At 43.2% G+C, this 16,283-nt stretch overlaps 13 non-coding genes across 13 annotated transcripts; all 13 read right to left on the reverse strand.

The window, feature by feature from the left end:
* Positions 1-594: 594 nt before the first annotated feature.
* Positions 595-667, reverse strand: trnar-ucu (transfer RNA arginine (anticodon UCU)). Its single transcript has one exon. It is a non-coding gene; the product is annotated as a tRNA-Arg (tRNA).
* A 1,029-nt stretch (positions 668-1,696) lies between these two features.
* Positions 1,697-1,769, reverse strand: trnar-ucu (transfer RNA arginine (anticodon UCU)). The gene has a single exon. It is a non-coding gene; the product is annotated as a tRNA-Arg (tRNA).
* A 2,133-nt stretch (positions 1,770-3,902) lies between these two features.
* Positions 3,903-3,975, reverse strand: trnar-ucu (transfer RNA arginine (anticodon UCU)). The gene has a single exon. It is a non-coding gene; the product is annotated as a tRNA-Arg (tRNA).
* Positions 3,976-5,004: 1,029 nt separating this feature from the next.
* trnar-ucu (transfer RNA arginine (anticodon UCU)) lies at positions 5,005-5,077 on the reverse strand. Its single transcript has one exon. It is a non-coding gene; the product is annotated as a tRNA-Arg (tRNA).
* A 1,030-nt stretch (positions 5,078-6,107) lies between these two features.
* On the reverse strand, positions 6,108-6,180 carry trnar-ucu (transfer RNA arginine (anticodon UCU)). Its single transcript has one exon. It is a non-coding gene; the product is annotated as a tRNA-Arg (tRNA).
* A 1,031-nt stretch (positions 6,181-7,211) lies between these two features.
* trnar-ucu (transfer RNA arginine (anticodon UCU)) lies at positions 7,212-7,284 on the reverse strand. The gene has a single exon. It is a non-coding gene; the product is annotated as a tRNA-Arg (tRNA).
* A 1,031-nt stretch (positions 7,285-8,315) lies between these two features.
* trnar-ucu (transfer RNA arginine (anticodon UCU)) lies at positions 8,316-8,388 on the reverse strand. Its single transcript has one exon. It is a non-coding gene; the product is annotated as a tRNA-Arg (tRNA).
* Positions 8,389-9,418: 1,030 nt separating this feature from the next.
* Positions 9,419-9,491, reverse strand: trnar-ucu (transfer RNA arginine (anticodon UCU)). Its single transcript has one exon. It is a non-coding gene; the product is annotated as a tRNA-Arg (tRNA).
* A 1,031-nt stretch (positions 9,492-10,522) lies between these two features.
* Positions 10,523-10,595, reverse strand: trnar-ucu (transfer RNA arginine (anticodon UCU)). Its single transcript has one exon. It is a non-coding gene; the product is annotated as a tRNA-Arg (tRNA).
* A 1,032-nt stretch (positions 10,596-11,627) lies between these two features.
* trnar-ucu (transfer RNA arginine (anticodon UCU)) lies at positions 11,628-11,700 on the reverse strand. Its single transcript has one exon. It is a non-coding gene; the product is annotated as a tRNA-Arg (tRNA).
* Positions 11,701-13,010: 1,310 nt separating this feature from the next.
* Positions 13,011-13,083, reverse strand: trnar-ucu (transfer RNA arginine (anticodon UCU)). Its single transcript has one exon. It is a non-coding gene; the product is annotated as a tRNA-Arg (tRNA).
* A 1,770-nt stretch (positions 13,084-14,853) lies between these two features.
* trnar-ccu (transfer RNA arginine (anticodon CCU)) lies at positions 14,854-14,926 on the reverse strand. The gene has a single exon. It is a non-coding gene; the product is annotated as a tRNA-Arg (tRNA).
* Positions 14,927-15,712: 786 nt separating this feature from the next.
* Positions 15,713-15,785, reverse strand: trnar-ucu (transfer RNA arginine (anticodon UCU)). Its single transcript has one exon. It is a non-coding gene; the product is annotated as a tRNA-Arg (tRNA).
* Between the last annotated feature and the right edge of the window lie 498 nt (positions 15,786-16,283).

The raw sequence follows: 16,283 nt of genomic DNA on the forward strand, positions 1-16,283 counted from the left end.
AGACATGCCCAAGATATTTAGCTTTTTTTGATCGCTGGTTGCAATTAATTTCTAAAAAGAAAGATTGTTAGCAGAGGATGGTTTCCATTCATAGACCTCTGGGTTATGGGCCCAGCATGCTTCCGCTGGGACACTCTGTTTTCAGCCACCCCTGAGAAGACTTAAACTCACAATCTCTGGCTTGGGAGGTCAGTTTTTTTAGGCATCCATCGACCTCTGGGTTATGGCAGTTTTTATATTTCTGTTTGCTGAAAACAAACTGGATAGAAGAGGATGGTTTCGATCCATAAATCACTGGGTTAACTGCCCAGCATACTTCCACTTCATCACTCCACTTTAAGGCACCCCAAAATAATACTTGAACTCACAATACATGGATTAGGAGGCCAGTTTCTTAGGCCACTGTGGCACTGTGTGATCAGCATGACCTGTACGAACTGATAGAAGCAGATAAAAAAAAGAATCACGAAGGGCACAGAGAGATGCCCAAGTATCCTTTTTTTAATCCCTATTTGTGCTTCATTTCTAAAAATACAATAGCTTCAACATCTTTGTTACATGAACTCTCTTCTTCTTTCACAAACTGCCTTCATCCACCCCAGATGGGACTCGAACCCACAATCCCTGGCTTAGAAGGCCAGTGCCTTATCCATTAGGCCACTGGGGAACTTGCCAAAACTTACCTTGATAGCAGAGAGTGATTTCGATCCATCGACCTCTGGGTTACGGGGCCATCATTCTTCCGCTGCGCCTCTGTAATCAGTGTGACCTATACAAACTGACAGAAGCAGTCAAACAAAGAATCACAGAGGGAACTGAGACATGCCCATGAAATTATGCTATTTTTTATTTATGTTTGCAATTCATTTATAAAAATAAAAATGGATTGCAGAGGATGGTTTCGATCCATAGACCTCTGGGTTAGGGGCCCAGCACGCTTCCGCTAGGACACTCTGCTTTCATCCGCCACTGATAAGACTTACACTCACAATCCCTGGCTTGGGAGGCCAGTTTTTTAGGCCACTGGGGCATGGTGTAATCAGCATGACCTATACGAACTGATAGAAACAGTAAAAAATTAGAATGACGAAGGACACTGAGACATGCCCATGATATTTAGCTTTTTTTGATCGCTGGTTGCAATTAATTTCTAAAAATAAAGATTGTTAGCAGAGGATGGTTTCCATCCATAGACCTCTGGGTTATGGGCCCAGCATGCTTCCGCTGGGACACTCTGTTTTCAGCCACCCCTGAGAAGACTTAAACTCACAATCTCTGGCTTGGGAGGTCAGTTTTTTAGGCATCCATCGACCTCTGGGTTATGGCAGTTTTTATATTTCTGTTTGCTGAAAACAAACTGGATAGAAGAGGATGGTTTCGATCCATAAATCACTGGGTTAACTGCCCAGCATACTTCCACTTCATCACTCCACTTTAAGGCACCCCAAAATAATACTTGAACTCACAATACATGGATTAGGAGGCCAGTTTCTTAGGCCACTGTGGCACTGTGTGATCAGCATGACCTATACGAACTGATAGAAGCAGATAAAAAAAACAATCACGAAGGGCACAGAGAGATGCCCATGAAAGTATCCTTTTTTTAATCCCTATTTGCACTTCATTTCTAAAAATACAATGGCTTCAACATCTTTGTTACATGAACTCTCTTCTTCTTTCCCAAACTGCCTTCATCCACCCCAGATGGGACTCGAGCCCACAATCCCTGGCTTAGAAGGCCAGTGCCTTATCCATTAGGCCACTGGGGTACTTGCCAAAACTGATCATGATAGCAGAGAGTGATTTCGATCCATCGACCTCTGGGTTACGGTGCCATCACGCTTCCGCTGCGCCTCTGTAATCAGTGTGACCTATACAAACTGACAGAAGCAGTCAAACAAAGAATCACAGAGGGAACTGAGACATGCCCATGAAATTATGCTATTTTTTATTTATGTTTGCAATTAATTTCTAAAAATAAAAATGGATTGCAGAGGATGATTTCGATCCATAGACCTCTGGGTTAGGGGCCCAGCACGCTTCCGCTGGGACACTCTGCTTTCATCCGCCACTGATAAGACTTACACTCACAATCCCTGGCTTGGGAGGCCAGCTTTTTAGGCCACTGGGGCATGGTGTAATCAGCATGACCTATACGAACTGATAGAAACAGTAAAAAAAATTGAATGACGAAGGGCACTGAGACATGCCCATGATATTTAGCTTTTTTTGATCGCTGGTTGCAATTAATATCTAAAAATAAATATTGTTAGCAGAGGATGGTTTCCATCCATAGACCTCTGGGTTATGGGCCCAGCATGCTTCCGCTGGGACACTCTGTTTTCAGCCACCCCTGAGAAGACTTAAACTCACAATCTCTGGCTTGGGAGGTCAGTTTTTTAGGCATCCATCGAACTCTGGGTTATGGCAGTTTTTATTTTTCTGTTTGCTGAAAACAAACTGGATAGAAGAGGATGGTTTCGATCCATAAATCACTGGGTTAACTGCCCAGCATACTTCCACTTCATCACTCCACTTTAAGGCACCCCAAAATAATACTTGAACTCACAATACATGGATTAGGAGGCCAGTTTCTTAGGCCACTGTGGCACTGTGTGATCAGCATGACCTATACGAACTGATAGAAGCAGATAAAAAAAAAGAATCACGAAGGGCACAGAGAGATGCCCATGAAAGTATCCTTTTTTTAATCCCTATTTGCACTTCATTTCTAAAAATACAATGGCTTCAACATCTTTGTTACATGAACTCTCTTCTTCTTTCCCAAACTGCCTTCATCCACCCCAGATGGGACTCGAACATACAATCACTGGCTTAGAAGGCCAGTGCCTTATCCATTAGGCCACTGGGGTACTTGCCAAAACTTACCTTGATAGCAGAGAGTGATTTCGATCCATCGACCTCTGGGTTACGGGGCCATCACCCTTCCGCTGCGCCTCTGTAATCAGTTTGACCTATACAAACTGACAGAAGCAGTCAAACAAAGAATCACAGAGGGAACTGAGACATGCCCATGAAATTATGCTATTTTTTATTTATGTTTGCAATTCATTTCTAAAAATAAAAATGGATTGCAGAGGATGGTTTCGATCCATAGACCTCTGGGATATGGGCCCAGCACGCTTCCGCTGGGACACTCTGCTTTCATCCGCAACTGATAAGACTTACACTCACAATCCCTGGCTTGGGAGGCCAGTTTTTTAGGCCACTGGGGCATGGTGTAATCAGCATGACCTATACGAACTGATAGAAACAGTAATAAATTAGAATGACCAAGGACACTGAGACATGCCCAAGATATTTAGCTTTTTTTGATCGCTGGTTGCAATTTATTTCTAAAAAGAAAGATTGTTAGCAGAGGATGGTTTCCATTCATAGACCTCTGGGTTATGGGCCCAGCATGCTTCCGCTGGGACACTCTGTTTTCAGCCACCCCTGAGAAGACTTAAACTCACAATCTCTGGCTTGGGAAGTTCAGTTTTTTAGGCATCCATTGACCTCTGGGTTATGGCAGTTTTTATATTTCTGTTTGCTGAAAACAAACTGGATAGAAGAGGATGGTTTCGATCCATAAATCACTGGGTTAACTGCCCAGCATACTTCCACTTCATCACTCCACTTTAAGGCACCCCAAAATAATACTTGAACTCACAATACATGGATTAGGAGGCCAGTTTCTTAGGCCACTGTGGCACTGTGTGATCAGCATGACCTATACGAACTGATAGAAGCAGATAAAAAAAAGAATCACGAAGGGCACAGAGAGATGCCCATGAAAGTATCCTTTTTTAATCCCTATTTGCACTTCATTTCTAAAAATATAATGGCTTCAACATCTTTGTTACAGTAACTCTCTTCTTCTTTCCCAAACTGCCTTCATCCACCCCAGATGGGACTCGAACCCACAATCCCTGGCTTAGAAGGCCAGTGCCTTATCCATTAGGCCACTGGGGTACTTGCCAAAACTTACCTTGATAGCAGAGAGTGATTTCGATCCATCGACATCTGGGTTACGGGGCCATCACGCTTCCGCTGCGCCTCTGTAATCAGTGTGACCTATACAAACTGACAGAAGCAGTCAAACAAAGAATCACAGAGGGAACTGAGACATGCCCATGAAATTATGCTATTTTTTATTTATGTTTGCAATTCATTTCTAAAAATAAAAATGGATTGAAGAGGAGGGTTTCGATCCATAGACCTCTGGGATATGGGCCCAGCACGCTTCCGCTGGGACACTCTGCTTTCATCCGCCACTGATAAGACTTACACTCACAATCCCTGGCTTGGGAGGCCAGTTTTTTAGGCCACTGGGGTATGGTGTAATCAGCATGACCTATACGAACTGATAGAAACAGTAAAAAATTAGAATGACGAAGGACACTGAGACATGCCCATGATATTTAGCTTTTTTTGATCGCTGGTTGCAATTAATTTCTAAAAATAAAGATTGTTAGCAGAGGATGGTTTCCATCCATAGACCTCTGGGTTATGGGCCCAGCATGCTTCCGCTGGGACACTCTGTTTTCAGCCACCCCTGAGAAGACTTAAACTCACAATCTCTGGCTTGGGAGGTCAGTTTTTTAGGCATCCATCGACCTCTGGGTTATGGCAGTTTTTATATTTCTGTTTGCTGAAAACAAACTGGATAGAAGAGGATGGTTTCGATCCATAAATCACTGGGTTAACTGCCCAGCATACTTCCACTTCATCACTCCACTTTAAGGCACCCCAAAATAATACTTGAACTCACAATACATGGATTAGGAGGCCAGTTTCTTAGGCCACTGTGGCACTGTGTGATCAGCATGACCTATACGAACTGATAGAAGCAGATAAAAAAAAGAATCACGAAGGGCACAGAGAGATGCCCATGAAAGTATCCTTTTTTTAATCCCTATTTGCACTTCATTTCTAAAAATATAATGGCTTCAACATCTTAGTTACATGAACTCTCTTCTTCTTTCCCAAACTGCCTTCATCCACCCCAGATGGGACTCAAACCCACAATCCCTGGCTTAGAAGGCCAGTGCCTTATCCATTAGGCCACTGGGGTACTTGCCAAAACCTACCTTGATAGCAGAGAGTGATTTCGATCCATCGACATCTGGGTTACTGGGCCATCACGCTTCCGCTGCGCCTCTGTAATCAGTGTGACCTATACAAACTGACAGAAGCAGTCAAACAAAGAATCACAGAGGGAACTGAGACATGCCCATGAAATTATGCTATTTTTTATTTATGGTTGCAATTAATTTCTAAAAATAAAAATGGATTGCAGAGGATGGTTTCGATCCATAGACCTCTGGGTTAGGGGCCCAGCACGCTTCCGCTGGGACACTCTGCTTTCATCCACCACTGATAAGACTTACACTCACAATCCCTGGCTTGGGAGGCCAGTTTTTTAAGCCACTGGGGCATGGTGTAATCAGCATGACCTATACGAACTGATAGAAACAGTAAAAAAAATTGAATGACGAAGGGCACTGAGACATGCCCATGATATTTAGCTTTTTTTGATCGCTGGTTGCAATTAATATCTAAAAATAAATATTGTTAGCAGAGGACGGTTTCCATCCATAGACCTCTGGGTTATGGGCCCAGCATGCTTCCGCTGGGACACTCTGTTTTCAGCCACCCCTGAGAAGACTTAAACTCACAATCTCTGGCTTGGGAGGTCAGTTTTTTAGGCATCCATCGACCTCTGGGTTATGGCAGTTTTTATATTTCTGTTTGCTGAAAACAAACTGGATAGAAGAGGATGGTTTCGATCCATAAATCACTGGGTTAACTGCCCAGCATACTTCCACTTCATCACTCCACTTTAAGGTACCCCAAAATAATACTTGAACTCACAATACATGGATTAGGAGGCCAGTTTCTTAGGCCACTGTGGCACTGTGTGATCAGCATGACCTATACGAACTGATAGAAGCAGATTAAAAAAAAGAATCACGAAGGGCACAGAGAGATGCCCATGAAAGTATCCTTTTTTAATCCCTATTTGTGCTTCATTTCTAAAAATGCAATGGCTTCAACATCTTTGTTACATGAACTCTCTTCTTCTTTCCCAAACTGCCTTCATCCACCCCAGATGGGACTCGAACCCACAATCCCTGGCTTAGAAGGTCAGTGCCTTATCCATTAGGCCACTGGGGTACTTGCCAAAACCTACCTTGATAGCAGAGAGTGATTTCGATCCATCGACATCTGGGTTACTGGGCCATCACGCTTCCGCTGCGCCTCTGTAATCAGTGTGACCTATACAAACTGACAGAAGCAGTCAAACAAAGAATCACAGAGGGCACTGAGACATGCCCATGAAATTATGCTATTTTTTATTTATGTTTGCAATTAATTTCTAAAAATAAAAATGGATTGCAGAGGATGGTTTCGATCCATAGACCTCTGGGATATGGGCCCAGAACGCTTCCGATGGGACACACTGCTTTCATCCGCCACTGATAAGACTTACACTCACAATCCCTGGCTTGGGAGGCCAGTTTTTTAGGCCACTGGGGCATGGTGTAATCAGCATGACCTATACGAACTGATAGAAACAGTAAAAAAAATTGAATGACGAAGGGCACTGAGACATGCCCATGATATTTAGCTTTTTTTGATCGCTGGTTGCAATTAATATCTAAAAATAAATATTGTTAGCAGAGGATGGTTTCCATCCATAGACCTCTGGGTTATGGGCCCAGCATGCTTCTGCTGGGACACTCTGTTTTCAGCCACCCCTGAGAAGACTTAAACTCACAATCTCTGGCTTGGGAGGTCAGTTTTTTAGGCATCCATCGACCTCTGGGTTATGGCAGTTTTTATATTTCTGTTTGCTGAAAACAAACTGGATAGAAGAGGATGGTTTCGATCCATGAATCACTGGGTTAACTGCCCAGCATACTTCCACTTCATCACTCCACTTTAAGGCACCCCAAAATAATACTTGAACTCACAATACATGGATTAGGAGGCCAGTTTCTTAGGCCACTGTGGCACTGTGTGATCAGCATGACCTATACGAACTGATAGAAGCAGATAAAAAAAAAGAATCACGAAGGGCACAGAGAGATGCCCATGAAAGTATCCTTTTTTTAATCCCTATTTGCACTTCATTTCTAAAAATACAATAGCTTCAACATCTTTGTTACATGAACTCTCTTCTTCTTTCCCAAACTGCCTTCATCCACCCCAGATGGGACTCAAACCCACAATCCCTGGCTTAGAAGGCCAGTGCCTTATCCATTAGGCCACTGGGGTACTTGCCAAAACCTACCTTGATAGCAGAGAGTGATTTCGATCCATCGACATCTGGGTTACTGGGCCATCACGCTTCCGCTGCGCCTCTGTAATCAGTGTGACCTATACAAACTGACAGAAGCAGTCAAACAAAGAATCACAGAGGGCACTGAGACATGCCCATGAAATTATGCTATTTTTTATTTATGTTTGCAATTAATTTCTAAAAATAAAAATGGATTGCAGAGGATGGTTTCGATCCATAGACCTCTGGGATATGGGCCCAGAACGCTTCCGATGGGACACACTGCTTTCATCCGCCACTGATAAGACTTACACTCACAATCCCTGGCTTGGGAGGCCAGTTTTTTAGGCCACTGGGGCATGGTGTAATCAGCATGACCTATACGAACTGATAGAAACAGTAAAAAAAATTGAATGACGAAGGGCACTGAGACATGCCCATGATATTTAGCTTTTTTTGATCGCTGGTTGCAATTAATATCTAAAAATAAATATTGTTAGCAGAGGATGGTTTCCATCCATAGACCTCTGGGTTATGGGCCCAGCATGCTTCTGCTGGGACACTCTGTTTTCAGCCACCCCTGAGAAGACTTAAACTCACAATCTCTGGCTTGGGAGGTCAGTTTTTTAGGCATCCATCGACCTCTGGGTTATGGCAGTTTTTATATTTCTGTTTGCTGAAAACAAACTGGATAGAAGAGGATGGTTTCGATCCATGAATCACTGGGTTAACTGCCCAGCATACTTCCACTTCATCACTCCACTTTAAGGCACCCCAAAATAATACTTGAACTCACAATACATGGATTAGGAGGCCAGTTTCTTAGGCCACTGTGGCACTGTGTGATCAGCATGACCTATACGAACTGATAGAAGCAGATAAAAAAAAAGAATCACGAAGGGCACAGAGAGATGCCCATGAAAGTATCCTTTTTTTAATCCCTATTTGCACTTCATTTCTAAAAATACAATAGCTTCAACATCTTTGTTACATGAACTCTCTTCTTCTTTCCCAAACTGCCTTCATCCACCCCAGATGGGACTCAAACCCACAATCCCTGGCTTAGAAGGCCAGTGCCTTATCCATTAGGCCACTGGGGTACTTGCCAAAACCTACCTTGATAGCAGAGAGTGATTTCGATCCATCGACATCTGGGTTACTGGGCCATCACGCTTCCGCTGCGCCTCTGTAATCAGTGTGACCTATACAAACTGACAGAAGCAGTCAAGCAAAGAATCACAGAGGGAACTGAGACATGCCCATGAAATTATGCTATTTTTTATTTATGTTTGCAATTCATTTCTAAAAATAAAAATGGATTGCAGAGGAGGGTTTCGATCCATAGACCTCTGGGTTAGGGGCCCAGCACGCTTCCGCTGGGACTCTCTGCTTTCATCCGCCACTGATAAGACTTACACTCACAATCCCTGGCTTGGGAGGCCAGTTTTTTAAGCCACTGGGGCATGGTGTAATCAGCATGACCTATACGAACTGATAGAAACAGTAAAAAAAATTGAATGACGAAGGGCACTGAGACATGCCCATGATATTTAGCTTTTTTTGATCGCTGGTTGCAATTAATATCTAAAAATAAATATTGTTAGCAGAGGACGGTTTCCATCCATAGACCTCTGGGTTATGGGCCCAGCATGCTTCCGCTGGGACACTCTGTTTTCAGCCACCCCTGAGAAGACTTAAACTCACAATCTCTGGCTTGGGAGGTCAGTTTTTTAGGCATCCATCGACCTCTGGGTTATGGCAGTTTTTATATTTCTGTTTGCTGAAAACAAACTGGATAGAAGAGGATGGTTTCGATCCATAAATCACTGGGTTAACTGCCCAGCATACTTCCACTTCATCACTCCACTTTAAGGCACCCCAAAATAATACTTGAACTCACAATACATGGATTAGGAGGCCAGTTTCTTAGGCCACTGTGGCACTGTGTGATCAGCATGACCTATACGAACTGATAGAAGCAGATAAAAAAAAGAATCACGAAGGGCACAGAGAGATGCCCATGAAAGTATCCTTTTTTTAATCCCTATTTGCACTTCATTTCTAAAAATACAATGGCTTCAACATCTTTGTTACATGAACTCTCTTCTTCTTTCCCAAACTGCCTTCATCCACCCCAGATGGGACTCAAACCCACAATCCCTGGCTTAGAAGGCCAGTGCCTTATCCATTAGGCCACTGGGGTACTTGCCAAAACCTACCTTGATAGCAGAGAGTGATTTCGTTCCATCGACCTCTGGTTTACGGGGCCATCACGCTTCCGCTGCGCCTCTGTAATCAGTGTGACCTAAACAAACTGACAGAAGCAGTCAAACAAAGAATCACAGAGGGCACTGAGACATGCCCATGAAATTATGCTATTTTTTATTTATGTTTGCAATTAATTTCTAAAAATAAAAATGGATTGCAGAGGATGGTTTCGATCCATAGACCTCTGGGATATGGGCCCAGAACGCTTCCGATGGGACACACTGCTTTCATCCGCCACTGATAAGACTTACACTCACAATCCCTGGCTTGGGAGGCCAGTTTTTTAGGCCACTGGGGCATGGTGTAATCAGCATGACCTATACGAACTGATAGAAACAGTAAAAAAAATTGAATGACGAAGGGCACTGAGACATGCCCATGATATTTAGCTTTTTTTGATCGCTGGTTGCAATTAATATCTAAAAATAAATATTGTTAGCAGAGGATGGTTTCCATCCATAGACCTCTGGGTTATGGGCCCAGCATGCTTCTGCTGGGACACTCTGTTTTCAGCCACCCCTGAGAAGACTTAAACTCACAATCTCTGGCTTGGGAGGTCAGTTTTTTAGGCATCCATCGACCTCTGGGTTATGGCAGTTTTTATATTTCTGTTTGCTGAAAACAAACTGGATAGAAGAGGATGGTTTCGATCCATGAATCACTGGGTTAACTGCCCAGCATACTTCCACTTCATCACTCCACTTTAAGGCACCCCAAAATAATACTTGAACTCACAATACATGGATTAGGAGGCCAGTTTCTTAGGCCACTGTGGCACTGTGTGATCAGCATGACCTATACGAACTGATAGAAGCAGATAAAAAAAAAGAATCACGAAGGGCCCAGAGAGATGCCCATGAAAGTATCCTTTTTTTAATCCCTATTTGCACTTCATTTCTAAAAATACAATGGCTTCAACATCTTTGTTACATGAACTCTCTTCTTCTTTCCCAAACTGCCTTCATCCACCCCAGATGGGACTCAAACCCACAATCCCTGGCTTAGAAGGCCAGTGCCTTATCCATTAGGCCACTGGGGTACTTGCCAAAACCTACCTTGATAGCAGAGAGTGATTTCGTTCCATCGACCTCTGGGTTACGGGGCCATCACGCTTCCGCTGCGCCTCTGTAATCAGTGTGACCTATACAAACTGACAGAATTAGTCAAACAAAGAATCACAGAGGGCACTGAGACATGCCCATGAAATTATGCTATTTTTTATTTATGTTTGCAATTAATTTCTAAAAATAGAAATGGATTGCAGAGGATGGTTTCGATCCATAGACCTCTGGGTTATGGGCCCAGAACGCTTCCGATGGGACACACTGCTTTCATCCGCCACTGATAAGACTTACACTCACAATCCCTGGCTTGGGAGGCCAGTTTTTTAGGCCACTGGGGCATGGTGTAATCAGCATGACCTATACGAACTGATAGAAACAGTAAAAAAAATTGAATGACGAAGGGCACTGAGACATGCCCATGATATTTAGCTTTTTTTGATCGCTGGTTGCAATTACTATCTAAAAATAAATATTGTTAGCAGAGGATGGTTTCCATCCATAGACCTCTGGGTTATGGGCCCAGCATGCTTCTGCTGGGACACTCTGTTTTCAGCCACCCATGAGAAGACTTAAACTCACAATCTCTGGCTTGGGAGGTCAGTTTTTTAGGCATCCATCGACCTCTGGGTTATGGCAGTTTTTATATTTCTGTTTGCTGAAAACAAACTGGATAGAAGAGGATGGTTTCGATCCATAAATCACTGGGTTAACTGCCCAGCATACTTCCACTTCATCACTCCACTTTAAGGCACCCCAAAATAATACTTGAACTCACAATACATGGATTAGGAGGCCAGTTTCTTAGGCCACTGTGGCACTGTGTGATCAGCATGACCTATACGAACTGATAGAAGCAGATAAAAAAAAAGAATCACGAAGGGCACAGAGAGATGCCCATGAAAGTATCCTTTTTTTTAATCCCTATTTGCACTTCATTTCTAAAAATACAATAGCTTCAACATCTTTGTTACATGAACTCTCTTCTTCTTTCCCAAATTGCCTTCATCCACCCCAGATGGGACTCGAACCCACAATCCCTGGCTTAGAAGGCCAGTGCCTTATCCATTAGGCCACTGGGGTACTTGCCAAAAACTACCTTGATAGCAGAGAGTGATTTCGATCCATCGACATCTGGGTTACGGGGCCATCACGCTTCCGCTGCGCCTCTGTAATCAGTGTGACCTATACAAACTGACAGAAGCAGTCAAACAAAGAATCACAGAGGGAACTGAGACATGCCCATGAAATTATGCTATATTTTATTTATGTTTGCAATTAATTTCTAAAAATAAAAATGGATTGCAGAGGATGGTTTCGATCCATAGACCTCTGGGTTAGGTGCCCAGCACGCTTCAGCTGGGACACTCTGCTTTCATCCGCCACTGATAAGACTTACAATCACAATCCCTGGCTTGGGAGGCCAGTTTTTTAGGCCACTGGGGCATGGTGTAATCAGCATGACCTATACGAACTGATAGAAACAGTAAAAAAAATTGAATGACGAAGGGCACTGAGACATGCCCATGATATTTAGCTTTTTTTGACCGCTGGTTGCAATTAATATCTAAAAATAAATATTGTTAGCAGAGGATGGTTTCCATCCATAGACCTCTGGGTTATGGGCCCAGCATGCTTCCGCTAAGACACTCTGCTTTCATCCGCCACTGATAAGACTTGCACTCACAATCCCTGGCTTGGGAGGCCAGTTTTTTAGGTGACTGGGGCATGATGTAATCAGCATGACCTATACGAACTGATAGAAACAGTAAAAAATTAGAATGACGAAGGGCACTGACACATGCCCATGATATTTAGCTTTTTTTGATCGCTGGTTGCAATTCATTTCTAAAAATAAAGATTGTTAGCAGAGGATGTTTTCCATCCATAGACCTCTGGGTTATGGGCCCAGCATGCTTCCGCTGGGACACTCGGTTTTCAGCCACCCCTGAGAAGACTTAAACTCACAATCTCTGGCTTAGGAGGTCAGTTTTTTAGGCATCCATCGACCTCTGGGTTATGGCAGTTTTTATATTTCTGTTTGCTGAAAAAAAATGGATAGAAGAGGATGGTTTCGATCCATAAATCACTGGGTTAACTGCCCAGCATACTTCCACTTCATCACTCCACTTTAAGGCACCCCAAAATAATACTTGAACTCACAATACATGGATTAGGAGGCCAGTGTCTTAGGTCACTGTGGCACTGTGTGATCAGCATGACCTATACGAACTGATAGAAGCAGATAAAAAAAAGAATCACGAAGGGCACAGAGAGATGCCCATGAAAGTATCCTTTTTTTAATCCCTATTTGCACTTCATTTCTAAGAATATGATGGCTTCAACATCTTTGTTACATGAACTCTCTTCTTCTTTCCCAAACTGCCTTCATCCACCCCAGATGGGACTCAAACCCACAATCCCTGGCTTAGAAGGCCAGTGCCTTATCCATTAGGCCACTGGGGTACTTGCCAAAACTGATCTTGATAGAAGAGAGTGATTTCGATCCATCGACCTCTGGGTTAAGGGGCCATCACGCTTCCGCTGCACGTCTGTAATCGGTGTGACCTATACAAACTGACAGAAGCAGTCAAACAAAGAATCACAGAGGGAACTGAGACATGCCCATGAAATTATGTTATTTTTTATTTATGTTTGCAATTAATTTCTAAAAATAAAAATGGATTGCAGAGGATGGTTTCGATCCATAGACCTCTGGGTTAGGGGCCCAGCACTCTTCAGCTGGGACACTCTGCTTTCATCCGCCACTGATAAGACTTGCACTCACAATCCCTGGCTTGGGAGGCCAGTTTTTTAGGTGACTGGGGCATGATGTAATCAGCATGACCTATACAAACTGATAGAAACAGTAAAAAATTTGAATGACGAAGGGCACTGAGACATGCCCATGATATTTAGCTTTTTTTGATCGCTGGTTGCAATTCATTTCTAAAAAGAAAGATTGTTAGCAGAGGATGTTTTCCATCCATAGACCTCTGGGTTATGGGCCCAGCATGCTTCCGCTGGGACACTCTGTTTTCAGCCACCCCTGAGAAGACTTAAACTCACAATCTCTGGCTTGGGAGGTCAGTTTTTTAGGCATCCATCGACCTCTGGGTTATGGCAGTTTTTATATTTCTGTTTGCTGAAAACAAACTGGATAGAAGAGGATGGTTTCGATCCATAAATCACTGGGTTAACTGCCCAGCATACTTCCACTTCATCACTCCACTTTAAGGCACCCCAAAATAATACTTGAACTCACAATACATGGATTAGGAGGCCAGTTTCTTAGGCCACTGTGGCACTGTGTGATCAGCATGACCTATACGAACTGATAGAAGCAGATAAAAAAAAAGAATCACAGAGGGAACTGAGACATGCCCATGAAATTATGCTATTTTTTATTTATGTTTGCAATTAATTTCTAAAAATAAAAAAGGATTGCAGAGGATGGTTTCGATCCATAGACCTCTGGGTTAGGGGCCCAGCACGCTTCAGCTGGGACACTCTGCTTTCATCCGCCACTGATAAGACTTACACTCACAATCCCTGGCTTGGGAGGCCAGTTTTTTAGGCCACTGGGGCATGGTGTAATCAGCATGACCTACACGAACTGATAGAAACAGTAAAAAATTAGAATGACGAAGGGCACTGAGACATGCCCATGATATTTAGCTTTTTTTGATCGCTGGTTGCAATTCATTTCTAAAAATAAAGATTGTTAGCAGAGGATGTTTTCCATCCATAGACCTCTGGGTTATGGGCCCAGCACGTTGACGCAGCGCCACTCTGCTTCAACACGTATAGGGCATTGAGACATGCCATTGATATTATGCTTTTTTTAATCCCTGGTTGCAGTTTAATTTCTGAAAATTAAAATGGATCGCAGAGAATGGTTTCGATCTATAGGCCTCTGGGTTATGGGCCCAGCACGCTTCCGCTGGGACACTCTGTTTTCAGCCACCCCTGAGAAGACTTAAACTCACAATCCCTGGCATGGGAGGCCATTTTTTTAGGCATCTGGGGCATGGTGTTATAGCATGACCTATACGAACTTATAGAAACAGTAAAAAAAAGAATCACGTAGGGCACTGAGACAAGCCCATGATATTTTGCTTTTTTTGATCGCTGGTTGCAATTAATTTGTAAAAATAAAAATTGCAAGCTGAGGATGGCTTCAGTTCATCGACCTCTGGGCCCAGCACGTTTCCACAGCACCGCTCTGCTTCAACGCACCCCAGAAGGGACTCGAACCCTCAATCCCTGGCTTAGGAGGCCAGTGCCTTATCCATTAGGCCACTGGGGCACTGTGAAGATAGCATGACCTATACGAACTGTTAGAAGCAGTAAGGAAAATATATAATGGAATGCAACGAGAAATGCCCATGAAATTATGCTTTTTTTCATTTATGTTTGCACTTCATTGCTAAAAATAAAACTGGATAGCAGAGGATGGTTTCCATCCATCGACCTCTGGGTTATGGGCCCAGCACGCTTCCGCTGGGAAACTCTGCAGCCGCCCCTGACAAGACTTAAACTCACAATCCCTGGCATGGGAGGCCAGTTTTTTAGGCATCTGGGGCATGGTGTTATAGCATGACCTATACAAACTGATAGAAACAGTAAAAAAAAAGAATCATTTAGGGCACTGAGACATGCCCATGATATTTAGCTTTTTTGAACGCTGGTTGCAATTAATTTGTAAAAATAAAGATTGTTAGCAGTTTTTATATTTCTGTTTGCTGAAAACAAACTGGATAGAAGCGGATGGTTTCGATCCATAAATCACTGGGTTAACTGCCCAGCATACTTCCACTTCATCACTCCACTTTAAGGCACCCCAAAATAATACTTGAACTCACAATACATGTATTAGGAGGCCAGTTTCTTAGGCCACTGTGGCACTGTGTGATCAGCATGACCTATACGAACTGATAGAAGCAGATAAAAAAAAGAATCACGAAGGGCACAGAGAGATGCCCATGAAAGTATCCTTTTTTTAATCCCTATTTGCACTTCATTTCTAAAAATACAATGGCTTCAAAGTCTTTGTTACATGAACTCTCTTCTTCTTTCCCAAACTGCCTTCATCCACCCCAGATGGGACTCAAACCCACAATCCCTGGCTTAGAAGGCGAGTGCCTTATCCATTAGGCCACTGGGGTACTTGCCGAAACCTACCTTGATAGCAGAGAGTGATTTCGATCCATCGACATCTGGGTTACGGGGCCATCACGCTTCCGCTGCGCCTCTGTAATCAGTGTGACCTAAACAAACTGACAGAAGCAGTCAAACAAAGAATCACAGAGGGAACTGAGACATGCCCATGAAATTATGCTATTTTTTATTTATGTTTGCAATTCATTTCTAAAAATAAAAATGGATTGCAGAGGATGGTTTCGATCCATAGACCTCTGGGTTAGGGGCCCAGCACGCTTCCGCTGGGACACTCTGCTTTCATCCGCCAATGAAAAGACTTACACTCACAATCCCTGGCTTGGGAGGCCAGTTTTTTAGGCCACTGGGGCATGGTGTAATCAGCATGACCTATACGAACTGATAGAAACAGTAAAAAAAATTTAATGACGAAGGGCACTGAGACATGCCCATGATATTTAGCTTTTTTTGATCGCTGGTTGCAATTAATATCTAAAAATAAATAT

Source organism: Salmo trutta, chromosome 8, assembly GCF_901001165.1.
Source record: "Salmo trutta chromosome 8, fSalTru1.1, whole genome shotgun sequence".
In the NCBI taxonomy this organism is placed as follows: Eukaryota; Metazoa; Chordata; class Actinopteri; order Salmoniformes; family Salmonidae; genus Salmo; species Salmo trutta.